The 18,139-nt window shown below is 43.5% G+C and overlaps 1 protein-coding gene across 4 annotated transcripts in view; it reads right to left on the minus strand.

Moving 5' to 3' along the window:
- The window catches only part of LTBP1 (latent transforming growth factor beta binding protein 1), a 447,138-nt gene that overhangs the window by 290,405 nt on the left and 138,594 nt on the right, over positions 1-18,139 (minus strand). The window lies entirely within an intron of this gene.

Raw genomic sequence — 18,139 nt, forward strand, 5'->3', positions numbered from 1 at the left:
CCTCACATGTGGGGTTTGAATGGCGTTTACATATGTGGGCGGGACTGTATGAGAGTGCGAAACGCGTTAGCCCTTTTTCCTGATTTTTTGCTGTGACATCCATGTTGTGACCAGTTTTTATTAAAAGGAACAAATTTTTATTTTTGGAGTGCGGCCGTCCCGGTTCTTTTATACATTTTTGGGACTTACATGCGTGTTCACTTCTGAGCGCGAGCTACCAGGGACAGGGGCGTTTTTTATACTTAAAAAAAAATACATTTTTGATCACTTTTATTCCTATTACAAGGGATGTAAACATCCTTTGTAATAGGAATCACTATGACAGGTCCTCTTTATTGAGAGATGTGGGGTCAATAAGACCCCACATCTCTCCTCCAGGCTTGAAAGCATGAGATTGTGAAAAAAATTCACCAATCTCATGCCGACAGCGGCTTTGTTTACTTCCGGGTACCCGGGCATGACGTCAGAATGTCGCGCCCGGGCCTCCGACGGTCAGAAATCTCAATCATCGTGAGCCGGGGCCGGCCGATTCGTTCTCCGGGCCCCCGATGGCGCGGGAGAGCCTGGAGAAGCACCGGATGGCGGCGGGGTGGGGTTCGATAAAAACATTTATCATTTTCCCTCCACTTCACAATTATGTGCCACTTTCTGTTGATCTACCACATAAAATCCCAATAAAATACATTTACGTTTTTGGTTGTAATGTGACAAAATAGGAAAATTTCAAGGGGTATGAATAATATGAATCTATTATACAATGACAGGAATATAACAAGAAATTCTGGGAGGTCGCAGAGACTGGGTTTCCAATTATGAATATCTGTAGGCTTCAGAAAAGCAAAAGATGTGTCAGTGCCTGTTATTTCTTTTTTTTTATCTATCTATCTAACCTATCTATCAATCCCCCTGCAATTCAATATATTCACAATGAAAGAGATCAGATGGCACTGGAATAATCCAGATGGCTGTTAGAGATCGAGAATAGAAGTGCTTCCATATTTTATTGGTGTACATTCTCCACTCATATGCATATTATTAGTGTAGAAAAGCACCCCAAAGTGTATTATGTTCGACCTACAGGACGAAGAGCCCAGAGTTTTCAGACTATATAAGTTTTTGCCCAGTGTTTCCAGAAGATGCAATTTTTTTTAGCCCACATAACCCAAACAGAGGATGTCCCAGCTGTCTCAAAGTATACTCAAGCTCATCAATAGCTGTTAAATCATGTAGCATATGCACGCAAGAACAGCAAGTTCTTGACAACGTTTTGAAACATTGGCAGTTGAGACTGGTATCCTAGAATTTTTATGACCAGCCGGGTAAGAGAGAAAGCAATTGAAAATACAATAAACTTGAACTACAGACTTTTTAGTTTAAATGAATCTGTAAACAAAAAGATTTACATACAAATAGAATGTTTGAAATTCTAGTTGAAATTAAGTAGATTTCATTTTTTACGTTACAGAAAAATTAAACAAGAGTTATGGGGGTGTGGCCTGATGAGCAGTGAGCAGGCACAAAACCTCCGAGCTCCCACACCGCATTAACAGACATTCCTAACCCTGTTACCCGGCTCAGACACTTCACGCTGCCTCCTTGTCTCCCCCTCTCTTGGGGCAACCGCTATCATGACAAAGAAATTGAAGGACATTGGAAAGAAGGCTGATCCTAGGCCACAAGGTGGCAGTGAGACACTGTGGGCCAGATTCTCATACATTCGCGCTGCTCCTGGGCAGCGTAATATATGAGATCTACGTTACACCGCCGCAGGTCTACAGGTTTACATCCTGATTCTCAGAACACTTACCTGTAAACTTGCGGCGGTGTAGCGTTAGATTGCTCGTCGCAAGCCCGCCCAATTCAAATGGGGAGGGCACCATTTAAATTAGGCGCGCTCCCGCGCCGAGCGTACTGCGCATGCTCCGTCGGGTAAATTACCCGACGTGCATTGCGCTAAATGACGTCGCCCCGACGTCATTTGCCTAGATGTATACGTAAATGGCGTCCAGCGCCATTCACGGACGTCTTACGCAAACAACGTAATTTTTATTGAATTCGACGCGGGAACGACGGCCATCGTTAACATTGGTTGCGCCTGCTAATTAGCAGGGGCAACCTTACGCGTCGGGTACGCTACGCAAACGACGTTAATTCGCTGCGTCGACCTCGCGTATGTTCGGGAATCGCCGTACTTACCTAATTTGCATAGACGACGGGGAAAAGCGACGATGCGACACCTAGCGGCGGGAAAAAAAATTACTTTTAAGATCTGACAGCGTAACAGCCTTACGCTTGTCAGATCTAATGGGTACCTATGCGCAACTGATTCTGAGAATCAGTTGCATAGATACCCGGGGCCAGATGAGGTGTTACGACGGCGCTAATGGTGTTGCGCCGTCGTAACGCCTTTGAGAATCTGGCCCTGTGTGCAGAAAGCCCCAGTGTGATAAGGCAAGGAAGGTAGTGCTGCAGCTGGAATGCTTCCTGATCCTATTATACCTGTATAGTATTATTTTATATTTTGTTATTACATATTGTTACTATGGGCCAGATTCACATACATTTGCGGCAGTGTAACGTAACCCGTTTACGATACACCGCCGCAAGTTTCCAGTTTTAGTGCCCGATCCACAAAGCACTTACCTGGAAACTTGCGGCGGTGTATCGTAAATACGTCCGGCGCAAGGCGAGCCAATTCAAATGGGCGTGTGCCATTTAAATTAGGCGCGCTCCCGCGCCGGACCTACTGCGCATGCTCCGTTTCGCAATTCCCGCCGTGCTTTGCGCACAGTGACGTCATTTTTTCGAACGGCGACGTGCGTAGCGTAATTCCGTATTCCCGGACGGCTTACGCAAACGACGTTCATTTTTAAATTTCGACGCGGGAACGACGGAACGATTGCTGTGTAAAGTTAGGGCACCAAAAACGACGACTGCATCCTAAGATCCGACAGTGTAAAACAATTACACCTGTTGGATTTTATGGATATCTATGCGTAACTGATTCTATGAATCAGTCGCATAGATAGAAACAGAGATACGACGGCGTATCAGGAGATACGTCGTCGTATCTCTTTTGTGAATCTGGCCCTATGTTATTATTGTTATGTTTTGTTATCTGATTCCTGTTGTCTCCATACAGAGGTACAGGCTCAGCTGTAAGAAGAGCCTGGGTATTGCACACATGACTCACTCATTGCAAGTGCAATGGTCTGCAGGCTCCTGTGCCAAAAATAATAAATGCACTTTTTTTGCAGCAAAAAAATGTGCAATCATAATTTTTTCCACAAGGGTGAACTTAGCCTTTGAACAGTTGCCTATGGGTCATTTCGGTACCATAGTTTTTTGAGAATTCACGGGTGCTTACTACAGAGGGGGCAGAGGACACCACTGTGTGTGTGTGTGGGGGGGTGTGTGAAGAGGACACTGCTATGGGGGGTGGGATAGGGCACTACAGTGGAGAGGGATGTCAGAAGACACTGCTATGGGGGTCAGAGGGCACTACAATGGTGGGCACAGGACACTACTGATGGGGGCTGCATGGTATATTACTAGGTAGGGGGGATGATTTCAAAGGAGGCAGAGGACACCATAGTGGATGAGGGGATGGCAGGGGAAACTGCTGTGGTGGAGGGAGTGAGTTGAAGCTGGACAGAAGACACTACTGTGACACACTGTGGCCCGGATTCACAGACAGCGGCGCACATTTATGCCGCCGTAGCGCATCTCCTGTACGCTACGCCGACGCAGCGCAGAGAGGCAAGCATGGAATTCACAAAGCCAATGCTGCCTAAACTGCGCTGGGTTTCGAAGGCGTAAGTTGGCGTAGGTGGAAGTGGGCGTGAGCCATGCAAACCCATGCAAATGAGGCGTGACCCGTGCAAATGATGGTTTGAGAGCCAGACAAGTACGCTGAACGAACTGCGCATGCGTCGTGTCGTGGACGCATCCCCGTGTGCATGCTCATAACCACGTCGGAACAACTACCTAAGATACACTGGATCACTGCCTACGCCATGAATGTAATCTACGCCCATCCAGATACACGTCCAAGGTAAACTACGTAAAAACCGCCGGCTTCTGTTCCCTGATGCAGACCTTTACATGTCTGCTGCTGAGTTACGCCTCCTTTATGGGGCTTAACTTTACGCCGGACGTACAACTTACGGGCACCTCTCGTAGCCTGCGTCGAACGGGCGCAGGTTCGTGAATCGCCGTATTTTCCTCATTTGCATATTTGAATGGCTAATCAATGGCAGCGCCACCATGCGGCCAGCGTAAATGTGCGCCCACCCTACGCCGGCGTAGGCAAGTTACGTCGGCGGGATTAAGCCTGTTTTTAGGCGTATCTTAGTTTGTGGGTACAGCGCACAGATACAACAGCGCATATTTGCACTTACGTGGCGTATCTGGAGATACGTCGGCGCAAGTGCTTTGTGAAAATTGATAGCTCAATTTATTTATTTTAACGCCGGGGATCTTTGGTTTCCTACATGTTACCCAGGAAGATCTCAACCTCTGAAAGGTTGCCTACCCCTGATTTAAAGGATCGCTCTACTAATAATTCACCCTTTTCTACTTGTGCTAACAATACAAAGTTTTTGTATATTTGCTGTAATTTCAGCTACAGTGCAGTAATTTCAACTGACCCTTTGGGATCTATAGAAACACGTTTACTGGGTGGAATTATATAAAACAGCAGAGCCTGAACAATTCAAATGATCACATTTCAATGTTATTTGCTAGAGCAAGTGATGAGTTTGACACGAAAATGGCACTGGCTGTCTGATTCAAATGATAAAGAGCAATAAAGTAATATTTGGGCATTAGACTGAGTTATAATCTCCAGACTGCTATTTTGTGGAATTTACAATGTACAAGTGGGCGGAAATTAGGTTTTCATTGGCTGTGATTCAACAACTATATCCTAATTCAATCCTGAAACCTTTAGTTGGCTTGAAACACTGTGAATCTCACAGGGGCAAGGAAAGAACATTTGTACCACACATGAAGCTCTCTGCATATTTAACTACTTAATTTCAAGATGAACTTATCAAATATGAATTTCAGAGGCTGAAAGAAGCAGTGGTTAACCCTGTGTAACTCAATTGTAAGCTCATCAGTTTGCATGTTTTTGTGCTATTACAAATCAAAAATACCCTGTGCTGCCCCTAAACGCTAAATATAAAAAATGGAGTGACCCAGCAGCTACCAGCATTAAATTGCTTCATTATTGTTTTAGATAATTTGTGTGTCATTATTGTTTTTTGGGGCATATCAAAAGTAGTCATACTTTTACCTAATAACAGTTTGGCTGCACTGTATGGACTTTTAATGTGCCCTAATCAATGTTAGTTTAAAAAAAAAAAAAAAAATCTAGAAAAAATGTAAAACATGGCGCAGGAGATAGATCAGATCACCTGGTCTACTGCAAGATCTCTTCTAGCTAAGAAAGGAATGGGATGTCCAAACCTACAGAGTCCTGGTCAGGAAAACACAACCAGAACACATAGTGCTGTGTGATGCCTGTTCTTTCTGATGAACCACTGTCTGCTTCTTTTAGTCCCTTTAGGATCCCATTGTATAGATCAAGGGTCTCAAAACTTTCTAAGCAAAGGGCCAGTTTACTGTCCTTTAGACTTTAGGGGGGCCAGACGGTGGTCATTGGGAGTAGAAAATGTCCCAGCATCAGTGGGGAAAAATAATGCCCCATCATTTGATACAGTGGGAGTAATTTTTCTGCATTATTGGTACCAGTGGGAGGAACTATACCCCATCATTGGTGTTTTTGTGGCTCCATTGTTGGTGTCGTTGGGAGGAATTGTGCTCCAACATTAGTGTCATTGGGAGGAATTGTACTCCTACAGGGGCATTAGTTGGGGGGAATTAAGCCTGATTGTTGGTATCAGTGCATGAAATAGTGCCCCAAGGGCCAGATAAAAGCATGCAAAGGGCCGCATCAGGCCCCCAGGCCGCAGTTTGGAGACCACTGGTATAGATAATAGTTAGAGCTTATTCCAACAGAGATAGACATTGTAGTTTAGAAAACTAGCTTTTAGTAGCAGAAATTGCACTTCATTCTGCAGATGAGTTTAGGAACAGTTCTTGTTTACCATCACAGCCAGTCATTTAGTTTGAAAATGGACTTTAAGTACATGGTTTTGGAGCATGTGCACTCAAAGTACTTAATTAGTCTTAACAAGTATTAAAAAGGACCATTAAACAAGCCCTCAATTACCTCTGTAGCTGCATGCATTGAAAAGTAATTCATCCTCAAAGACCAAAACAGAGACTCTGAAATTAGGGAACAGGAACTGTAATTTTAGTGTCCTGCGTTAGCTTTGAAAATACATTTCTACACAATTCCTGCAGCTACAGGGGTCAGTCAGGGCCTGTTCATAATTAATTTTATTGTTTGTTCACAATATGTAAACATTTAATGCTGAACTCCGGGCATATATAAGAAACAAACTAATGTAGTTCTATATTCATTAATACATAATTATATGCATGTTTTAAATGCAAGCAGTGTAAGTACCTGAATTTGACCCTGTATCAACCTCTTGCAGTCCCTGTACAGTAGGGCTGGAATGTAAGAAGAAGCAGCAGCACAAGCAACAGTTCATGTGCTGATAAGAAGCATGTGTTAGGAAAATAGAGCAGAATGTGCCCTTTCACCTGTTCACTGGTTCCGGGTTGACCTGTGCTCAGAGGCAGTGGTTTGAACAATGCTGGCCATCAGACTGAGGATATCTAGTGGCAGAAAAATGTACTGCAATAGAATATTCTGTATTTTCTTTTTTTAACAGAAATTTTTTATTTACAGCATAGTCAGCTATAGGCATACATTCCATTAAACATAGATATCTTCTACAGAGTCAATCCACAGTAAAAGAATGTCAACAACCGTACATATAACAGTCAATCCTGCAGGGGAGCGTTCCTAGTCTGGTTTGCTCAAGAAGGACAGCTATCTGGACCCATATTCATTAGCTTACCCCCAGGCCTAACCGGTTGTTGACTTCATGTCACGGGGGGGGGGGATGGTCACCAACTCCGGTGACACCCTGTGGGACACTGTAAGCTTATAGCATGGGTGGGAGGGACCCCCAATGCCCAGAGGAGAATATCCCAACCGTTCACCTTGGATCACCCAACCTCGTTCCCTTACCCACATGCGTCTATCCATGCTGACCACACTTTATTAAATTTACTCGGAGATTGCCTGTTCTCGTCAGTTGGTACAAGGGTAATACTGACTTATTTGGAAATGTAAGTTATTTTGTATTTAAGTTGAATATTGCAGCAAAAGCTGGTTTTGCCATTTTATCTTTTAAGTGGCTCTTTCTTTTTATGTTGTTATCTTTGTCTGGAGTTCTGTTTTAAATGTGCACATCACAGGCAAAAAGGTACTTTGAATTACTTATAGTATGAAAGAGACTTTTCACTTTCTATGACTTTATTTGATTACTCTTCTAGAAAGTTCACACTTTACAGAACCTTTTAATCATTCTTTCTTTTCTGGTAAGATTTTGGAGTCAGGATACGCTTTAGGCATGCTGTCATTTCCACATTATATGGCCATATGAGGTGGGAACTTCCGCTTCTAATATTCAATTTTATTGAAATCTTAAGCACAGTAATAGCTGGTAGCAACTTGCAAAGCAATTTGTTTGAGCTTATTAAATAGTAATAATCACACCTCAGTTCCTGGCATGCATCTAAGCAGTGGTATTGTAATTTGAAAGTACTGCAATAATAATATGAAGTGTGCATCCAATTAGTTTATCTGGCTACGTTTTTTAACATGAATAATTTTAAAGTCAGACAAGGTCAAAATGTGTGATAGCAGTTCATAAGTAGATGAGGGAAACATCTGCATTTCTTGCCAAAACTGCTGCCAAAAAGAACTGCAAAGGAAATTTGAGAAAAAAAAGTTTTAAGTTTGCAAAAGTACTTTGTCACAAAAAAATATTTTGTGCCCAAGAACTGTGAACTCTCCTAAATATGTTAAACTGTGCAACCTGAATATGAGTGCAGCAAGGAAAAAAAGAATAGCTATATTCAAGTACCTATGCCTAACTTTGCGGCGGCGTAGCTTAAGGCATTTAAGCTACGCCGCCGTAAGTTAGCTAGGCAAGTACATGATTCACAATGTACTTACCTGCTAAGTTACGGCGGCGTAGCCTAAATCGGCGGGCGTAAGGGCGCCTAATTCAAATGTGTTTGAGGGGGGCGTGTTGTATGCTAATGGGGCTTGACCTTACGTTTTTTACATTTTTTTGCGAACTGCGCATGCGCCGGGCGCCTACATTTCCCAGTGTGCATTGCGGCTAAGTACGCCGCACGGGCCTATTGATTTTGACGTGGACGTAAACAACGTAAATCCCGATTCACGGACGACTTACGCAAACAATGTCAAAAATTTGAATTTCGACGCGGGAACGGTGGCCATACTTGACATTACTATTCCAATAGGGCCTAGCTCTAACTTTACGCGGCCTATCTCTTACGTAAACGGCGTAAAAGTACTGCTTTCGGCCGGGCGTACGTTCGTGAATCGGCGTATCTCCTCATTTACATATTCTACGCCGACCGCAATGGAAGCGCCACCTAGCGGCCATCCGAAATATATTGCAATCTAAGATAGGACGGCGCAAGCCGTCGTATCTTAGATATGTTTAAGCGTATCTCTGTTTGAGCATACGCTTAAACATAAGTCGGCGTAGATTCTGAGTTAAGTCGGCTTATCTACTGATAAGTCGGCCTAACTCTTACTGAATCTACCTAGAAGTGTTGCCTATGACAACCAGGAAAATCATATTAGTTCAAAGTCAAGGCCCACATAGTTCTTTGTGGAGTTATATAGTGGTAATATGGTGGTCCCACTTTCTCATATGTTGTGACCAACAGATGTTTGATCATTATGAAAATATGCAGATAGTGCCTGTTTCAGCAGTGAAAGTGTCCCTGATCAGGTTTGAGGCTTCATTTACCCAGGGGCTCCTTCTAAAGGAGACATATTACTGCAGGAGCAGTGCCTGTATCAAAGGACAAGTAAAGAAAGTATGTACAGGCCTGTCTGGCCTTACAGAGAGACACACTGACCAATAACATGCCTAAGGAAAAGTTCAGACTTAGTGGAAATCTAAGCAGGTCGAATTGTTCGATGGAGGGTACAAAAAGTCGGATTTTCCGACAACAGCCTGTCATCACACAATTCTTGTCAGATAATCCGATCGTGTGTATGAGGCTTTAGGGGCACTACCGTGACAACACTGCACAGTGCGCCCCCTTGACATACCATAACTGCTAGGTTGCTCCGGCGTATCTTTGTTTTGTATCAACAAAACAAGATACACTTGAAGCTGGGCTAGATCCGACTGGTGTACGTCTTAGTACGCCGTCGAATCTAAGGTGAATATTTATGCTGGCCGCTAGGTGGCGCTTCAGTCGATTTCCGCGTCGAGTATGCAAATTAGCTAGATACGTGAATCCACAAACGTACGTCAGGCCGGCGTAAGGCTTTTTCCGGCGTAAAGTTACCCATGCTATATGAGGCGCAGCCAATGTTAAGTATGGGCGTAGGGCCAGCGTAGAATTTTCCGTTGTGTACGTCGTTGGCGTAAAACGTTCGCGAGTAGGGCTTTGCGTAGAATGACGTTCACGTCGAAAGCATTGGCTTGTTGCAGGTTCATTTGGAGCATGCGCACTGGGATACCCCCACGGACGGCGCATGTGCCGTTCAGAAAAAAAAAATCATTTACGTCGGGTTAAGTAAAATTAACATAAAACACGCCCAACTTTAGAGGCAAGTTCTTTGTGAATACAGCACTTGCCTCTCAAAGTTGCGGCGGCGTAGCGTTACTACGGTACGCTACGCCTGCCGAAAATTACGATGTGCTACGTGGATCTGGCCCAAACTGTGCAGCTTTGACCAATGTTAAATAATGGACTTCCTATAGTTCTCTTTCCATACCTCTAAAAGAACGACTAAAAAATCTCACAGGGATCTCACCCTACATTGTTGCTAGGACATTGCTAAAACACTCCCATCTTATTCAAACCCCTTTGCATACATTCTCACTCCTTTGCTACAGTAGAACTGAGCTCAGCCATGCTGTGATAGAGATGATAGTGGGCCACACGTGCTAGGGTTTGAGAGCTTACTCCTGTAATATTGGGGGTATAAATTGGAGTGTCATAGCTACGTCCTAGCAACAAGGCAAGACAATATGACGCCATCTGTGGGAGTTTTTCCATCAGGCTTTGGGAGGTACATATATGGCCTACACGTATAGCAAGGGCAATTGTTTAACTTTGGTCAAAGCTACACGGTTTATTTTTACTGTACCACTTACCTGCATAGACAGTTTTTTTTTGGTAAAGTAAACTATGCCTTTAGGTTTTATTTAGCTTTAGTTAGAGTGGAAAAGGGTTAGAACCTCTGTCAGGTTTTTATTGTTTTCCAATTAAGAGATTCACTCTGTCTATTTGCCTTTGTGACCTGGGGCAAAAAAAAATTTGGAAATAAAAATGACACAGTTGTCTTCAGAACAGGAAGTGAGAGGAAATCTTCCAGTGGACACCTGTTTTCGTGACTCTCTTAGAGGGTTTATGCCTAATTTTGGAGATGTTGGCCTAGATGTTTTTTTTTATCTTAATGAAAAAGTCTTCTGACTTCACAACCCCTTTAAATCAACGACTGCACTTATTTGTACCCATATTGCTTTTGTATCTGGACCTTTTGTCTTAAACAACACTGATAAATCTATAGCCAGACCTATAGCCTTAAACTTTAAAGTCTAATGGCTTATAGGTAGATTCACAAAGAGTTGGGCCGGCTTATCAGTAGATAACCCGACCTAACTCAGAATCTACGCCGACCTATGTTTAAGTGTATTCTCAAACAGAGATACGCTTAAACATATCTAAGATAGGATGGCTTGCGCCGTCCTATCTTAGGTTGCAATGTTGAGGCTGGCCGCTAGGTGGAGCTTCCATTGCGGTCGGCGTAGAATATGTAAATTAGTAGATACGCCGATTCACGAACGTACGCCCGGCCGCCGCAGTACATTTACGCCGTTTCCGTAAGGCAATATCAGGCCTAAAGTTATTCCATCTTGTAGATGGAATAGTAATGTTAAAGTATGGCCGCCGTTCCCGGTTCGAAATTCGAAATTTTTACGTCGTTTGCGTAAGTCGTCCGTGAATAGGGATTTACGTCGTTTACGTCCACGTCGAAATCAATAGGCCCGTGTGGCGTACTTAGCCGCAATGCACACTGGGAAATGTAGGCGCCCGGCGTATGCGCAGTTTAAAAAAATGACAAAAACGTAAGGTCAAGCCCGATTAACATAAAACACGCCCCCTTAGACACATTTGAATTAGGCGCCCTTACGCCCGCCCGCTTTAGGCTACGCCGCCGTAACTTAGCAGGCAAGTACTTTGAGAATCAAGTACTTGCCTAGCTAACTTATGGCGGCGTAGCCTAAACACGCTAAGCTACACCGCCGCAAGTATACACCACTGAATCTACCTATTAAAGTCTAATTACCAAAACAAAAACTAATCATGGCTGACTTGAAAATGGTTCGAAAGCCTAAACATGTTTTATCTTATTGCATTCTCTGCATTAAGGTAAAAAATGTCTAGGTAGCAGTATCGCCCCCTCAACCCCCCCCTCCCTTATACTTACCTCACTTGATCCGGCGATGTGCTCATCTGTAGCAGTTCTGTCTTCTACGGGTCTCACAGGCTTTGCTGAAGCAGAGGGAGCCATTGACTCCCACTACTGTCAGTCAAATCCTGTGATGAGGAAGCAGGGGACGAGGCTACGCTGTCTTTGTCTATAGACACAGGAAGCCCATCTCAGTATTAGGAGTGCCCCCATAGCAAATGGCTTGGAACTGGAGAAGGAGCCAGGGGTGCCAGCAGGGCACAAGTCCGTCAGACAAAGGTCCAAACAAACACGCATGATCGGAAGCAATGCTCACTAAACACAACCTTAGCAGAAGGTGCCCAAAGGGTGGCACTAAAGAGCTTAAAAAACATGTAGTACATCTAGTACGTCACTATGTTCGCGTTTGTTGGCAGACAATTGCGCGCCGTTTGTATGCAAGACACAATCCAGGCACACACCCTTCGGACAAAAGTCTGATCGTGTGTATGAGGCTTTAGTTTATTGGAGGTTAAACTTTGCTGACTTCCATCATCCAATCGTTGGATATGTACTGAGGAGCACCTGTTACAAAAGTTAATTTCACCTAAAGGTCTTTATGAAATAATGGTTCGGAGAAAAATATACAGTCAATGTGTTTTGTGGGAAAAAAGCCTGCCCTCTTGTTTCAGGGCTTGAACAGTCAATATTAAAAGAATGATGATAGAATGCATTAGCAGACTTGTGTTAAAGCAGTATTAACTACTTCCCTACCGGGCAAATTCTGACATTCCTCTCATACATGTAAAAATCATCATTAAATTATTTAGAACCCCCAAGCCTTATATTTTTTATTATAACCAAAGGCCCTAGAGAATAAAATGGTGGGTGTTGCAATTTTTTATGTCACTCTGTATTTGTGCAGCATTTTTTTAAACGCAAATTTAGTTAGTGTAATGCAAACATATGCCTGCGGGACTTACGTATGCTTTTGCCTTTATTATTATCTATTAGACCCCAGTTCTCTCCTCTGCCATTAAAAACATCTGATCAAACCGAGATTAGTTTAATCAGATGCTTTTACAAGCCAGTAATGGCTTGTTTACAACCTGGTGGAAGCAAAAGTGGCAAAAATCCTTGTCGGTTCTGGTTTCTTATACCATAGATATGCTCAAGGACATTTCGGTCCTTGTCATCTCTATGGTAAGCCGGCTGAACTGGTGGCTTCAGTCCTGGGCTTCCTGGTGGGATGGGAGAGCCCGGAAAGGCACTGGAAGATGGCAGGAGGGTGTTTAGCCGTTAGGATATCTTTACATAAAAGTGCACCGCTACCAGAAAAAAAAGATAGTGGTATGATATCTGTAGCTGCAGGCATCATCCTGGTATAACCACTGAAAGTCCAGGACATCATATGACGTCCTACAGGCGGGCAGTAGTTAAAACCAAAAATGTTGTTTATTGCAGCCTACCAATCCTTTGATGTGGTGGTTGCATTCATTTTTTTCTATCTGTTTTCACCTGGTGTTTTGGCCAGTACCACACCATCTGTATTAGAGTGCCCCCACTCTGGATGAAGGAGTACAGGGGTACCTTTAGTACAGCCACATTGTTAATCTGAAGGGAGGGGAGTGTTAGATGCACTAGCAGATTTAGATACACTAGTAAATTGAAACCCAACTCCATCTCACACTTTTTAGAGTCGGTTCACACTGGGGCGACACGACTTCCAGCGCGACTTTCAGAGGCGACTCCGACACGACTTGAGCATGAACCACAGGGCGATCTGGGGCAATTTACAACACGACTTGAAGTCATCTCCAGGACAGGAGACTTTCCAGTGGCCAATCAAAAAACAATCAGCTCTAGAGGAGGGAGGGGGAGGGAGAGGTTTGCCTGAGAAATGTATGTTATCTTCCTGGAAAGTCGCTTCAGTTAAGACAGTGATCAGACTTGGAGGCGACTTCCATTGAAATCAATGGGTACAAATCGCCTACAAGTCGGATTGAAGTAGTATAGGAACTTCTTTTGAAGTCGGAGCGACTCGAGTCGTGTGTATTAAAACCGCTCCCATTCACTTACATTGTTTTTCTCAACAGCGCGACTTGGGACGACTTGAGGCGACTTCAAAATTCTCCTGCAAAGTGAAAATTCCCCATGCAAAGAAAACAGCCTTCTGTAAATGAACCCCTTTATATGTAATCTGCCATGAAAGAACAGCATGGGCCATTCAACATTCCCACGCTAGCATATCAATGCACTGTGTTGCAAAGACATCGCTACAGTCGCAAGCAAAGAATAATGTTAATCAAAACAAATATTTCAAAGCAAAGATCAAAGTAAAAGAGATAAACAAACCGCAATAAGAACGATGCTTTGCTTTTCAACCTAAACAAATGCCCTATACAGTAAAATGTTTGAGATCATTTGTTTTCTCCCAGCTTAGAAAAGTAAACTATTTTTATAATTTAGGTGGACTCAGACGTACTTCACACTCCCTCAAACTTTCTGACTCAACAGTATAACGTCAACCTCTAAATGTTATCATGAATGCGTTCACATGGTAAATATTCTTTTTATCTTGAAGAATTTGAGCATGGAAAGTGTCAATGGGAAGTATTTTTTGCTGTAAACAAGGGTGATGCATTGTGGTCACTGACTCACCAAAAATGATACCTACACAACTCCATGTAGACAGTGACACTTATATCCATAAAGCTGGAAAATCCCTTCAATCTAGACTATACCTTTGCCAAAGGAAACGCTCTTGGAACTGACATAAGCAGACACTCTGTAATACTGCATGTAAACCGCAATTTATCATGCCATGCAGCATGAAATCCAGAGATGACCATGAGCTTCCACGCCACTGGCTGTCCTCCAACAAACACCACAGCCTGGGCAATGTTTCTTAGCAAATACCAGCCCCATAGTGCACTGTGCCTCCTGCATTGACTATATAACCAGAACACACAACACATTAACTGTGTAAAAATAAGAATGTCTATCAATAACTATGTCTGCTTGTTAAGCTGTCTAGAAGGGTATTCATGTCAACTTGGCAGGTTTTCATGTGCCGCCTTCTTAGAACACTGTAAGAAAATGCTTTATTTTACATATGCTTAAATAATTGTGCAAATCCAATAAATTATACAAGTGGATCCGGCCAAAATAATCTTGCCAAGCATAAACATCAACATCATAAATTGTCAGACATCCACTACTAACGCCACTAGCAATATCACATTATGGAAAGTTTAAAATAAATATCATGATGTGATTTGTTCATTTCTTTACTTTGGTAACTTTTGAAAGAGAGAAAAGCAGAGGACAGTCACTGTTGGCGCCAAAGCTCCATTTACCAAAGTGTAGTCTTAAGTCAGGGGTGCCCAACCTTTTGAAGAGCGAGGGCCACTTAAGTGACTTGGTAACCAGTCGCGGGCCACAATAAGCGGAGCGGGTGGATGGCATGCCCATGTCTGCTCTGCTATACTCTTTTTTTTTTTCCAGCAGGTCGGATTGGAGGTAGGACACAAGTGGGTTTATGTCTGCCACTACTTAGAGGTGAATGAAGGGTCCAATTGGTCGGACCCCCCTTTCACACTGATGTGCTGTGGTTTACTCGCACTGCGGGTGCAACGCAGTGTACGCTTGGCTTTCCTGCACTTTGCATTAGACTTCTATTATACTCTGCAGGTTTGGTGCACTTTCAGAAAGCTCACCAAACTCGCAGGTAATAACAGAAGTCTATGACTCAGTGCAGGTAACCCGCAGGTGCACTGCTCTGTATCTGCGGATCAGTTCGAAAGCAGCCCAGTAACCACTGCAGAACAGAGATGCCCATATATACACTGTGGGCCAGATCCACGAAGCCCGGGCGCAACTTAACTTTTCAGATTTAAGTTACACCGCCGCAATTTTTCCAAGTTAGTGCCCGATCCACAAAGCACTTACCTGGAAATTTGCGGCGGTGTATCCTAAATCCGGCCGGCGCAGGGCGGGCCAATTCAAATGGGGCGAGTCCCATTTAAATTAGGCGCGCTCCCGCGCCGGACGTACTGCGCATGCTCCGTTTCCGAACTCCTGCAGTGCTTTGCGCGCCATGACGTCATTTTTCGAACGGCGACGCGCGTAGCGTAATTCCGTATTCCCGGACGGCTTATGCAAACAACGTTGATTTTTAAATTTCGACGCGGGAACGACGGCCATACTTTAGACAGCAATACACTTGCTGACTAACGTTAGGGCAGCAAAAAAAACGTCGGGAAACTATACTAGCGGCGACGTGGCGAACGCGGAAAACCGTCGTGGATCGCCGTAACTCCTAATTTGCATACCCGACGCTGGTTTACGACGCGAACTCCCCCCAGCGGCGGCCGCGGTACTGCATCCTAAGATCCGACAGTGTAAAACAATTACACATGTCGGATCTTAGGGATATCTATGCGTAACTGATTCTATGAATCAGCCGCATAGATAGAAACAGGGATACGACGGCGTATCAGCAGATATGCCTGCGTATCCCTTTTGTGGATCTGGCCTACACACGGTTGGAATTTCCATCAAAAAGCTCCAATAGAACATTTGTTGTCGGAAATTCCGACCGTGTGCACGCGGCATAAGAATTCTGAAAGAACCCTCTGCACACTACTATACACCCTTTCTAAGCAATTTTTTCCAACCATTTTTTGATTTTTAGTTCACATACAATGCAATACATATTTAAACTGGTCAACTACATCAAAGTAACCCATCTCTGGCCAGTCCCTACTGTTCTCTGCAAAATGAAAATGCTCCGGTGGATATAGTGCCAATATGGGGCAAATAGACACAAGTTGTAGGAGAGCTACTATAGCCAGAGAAATAAGATAGAAAGGGTGTATAGCAGTGTGTAGAGGGTTCATTCCGAATTTTTAGTGTTAACCGGAATGATTATATACTGTATGTGTACAAGCTATTGGGATTTAGAGCACATGTATATCTTATCCCTACCTAGCGACTACACATCTACTTGCAGCCTCTTTGTTTGCCTACACACCCAGGTGGCACTGAGAGGCTAAGGACGATAAGGGCATGTACTGTATTCAGCCCATTGATTGACAGCCCAAATTAAATCATACAAGTTTAATATGAATGCACGCGCAAGGAACATGCAGTCCCACCAGCTGCTGAAGAGGACATAACTGAATAATAATTTAATGTATTAAATGCTTATAAATACAGAACAAGGTTATTTTAAAGGTTAAATATTATTTTAATTATGTTCACAGTGTTAGACTGACAACAATATTCCAAGCAATAAAGTCTTAAATGGCCCATATTTCTGACCCCTTATTTTCCAGTTCTGCTGTGCAGAGAATTAGAGAGGTTGCGGTAGACTAAGTTGGTGTCAGTACCTTCTCTTTTCTTTGGTAGTACAGAGAACTAGATAGATACATGTAAAAATACAAAAAATATGTATTTTTCTGTTTTTTTTAACTCACTCTGATGCAACCACGAAAATATAGTTGACAAAATAAGGTACTCCAGAGCAAGATAGGGTATTGAAAAACAAGAATAAGATTGTACTTATTGGCCGGCACCTCCACACCTTTATTGAACCTTTAAAGGAGAAAGATGGGGGTTTAATAAAACAAACCTATATACTCACCTTCATGCTGCAGCACTGTTCTGATGCTGCAGCTGTCCCCTGCCATCTCTAAGCCTGAGAACTGAGCGATCTCATGACTGTTGCTGCAGCATGACTGTCAGTCACTGCTTTCTGCTCTGCCCTGCATTGCTCACTTGAGTGTTGGGCAGGGGAGGGGGCAGGAACAGCTGGCTCCGGCTCTCAATGGGGTGCTGAGAGGCTGAGCCAGCTGCCGACTGGAATCTGGGAGGATCCTGACAATATGGTAGAGTATCACTCTACTACACTGATAGGTGCAGCCTTCTGGAACCCATGTTGAATGACTGTCCTGCTGCATTATAACCACAGGCGGTTGATCGTCCAGGAAGGGTTCTGTGATTGGAGGTGAGGAGGAAAGGCAGTGATGTCACAATCTCCACCTGCTACAGTAAGAAAGTGCATTCGATGAGAAAAAGGCAAGGTGTTCTCCTGAATAGCGGCAATGTTGAGTGAGTGACCCCCTGTGGTTACTATGCAGCAAGGCAACACTCCCACAGGTATGGAATATGCATACTTACATTGGTTCAAGCTGAACTATGTCATAGAAACCATACATGAAATTCATCTTTAAAGTAGAACTAAAGGCAAAGATTTTTTTTTTTAGTTTTGGATAGAGCAAGTGAAGGTTACAAGCAATGTCAGTCTTTTTTGCCCTCTATGTCCCCATTTGATTTCCCTTCTATTACTGTTCTAAGGACACATTTTGGATTTTATTTTATTTTCAATGATAATGGTAAACAGGACGAATAGAAAGGGAGAATCTCTCTCCAACAGGTAACACAGACAGCAATATGAACCAAACAGATGCTCTGATC

This window comes from Rana temporaria, chromosome 4 (assembly GCF_905171775.1).
Source record: "Rana temporaria chromosome 4, aRanTem1.1, whole genome shotgun sequence".
NCBI lineage: Eukaryota > Metazoa > Chordata > Amphibia > Anura > Ranidae > Rana > Rana temporaria.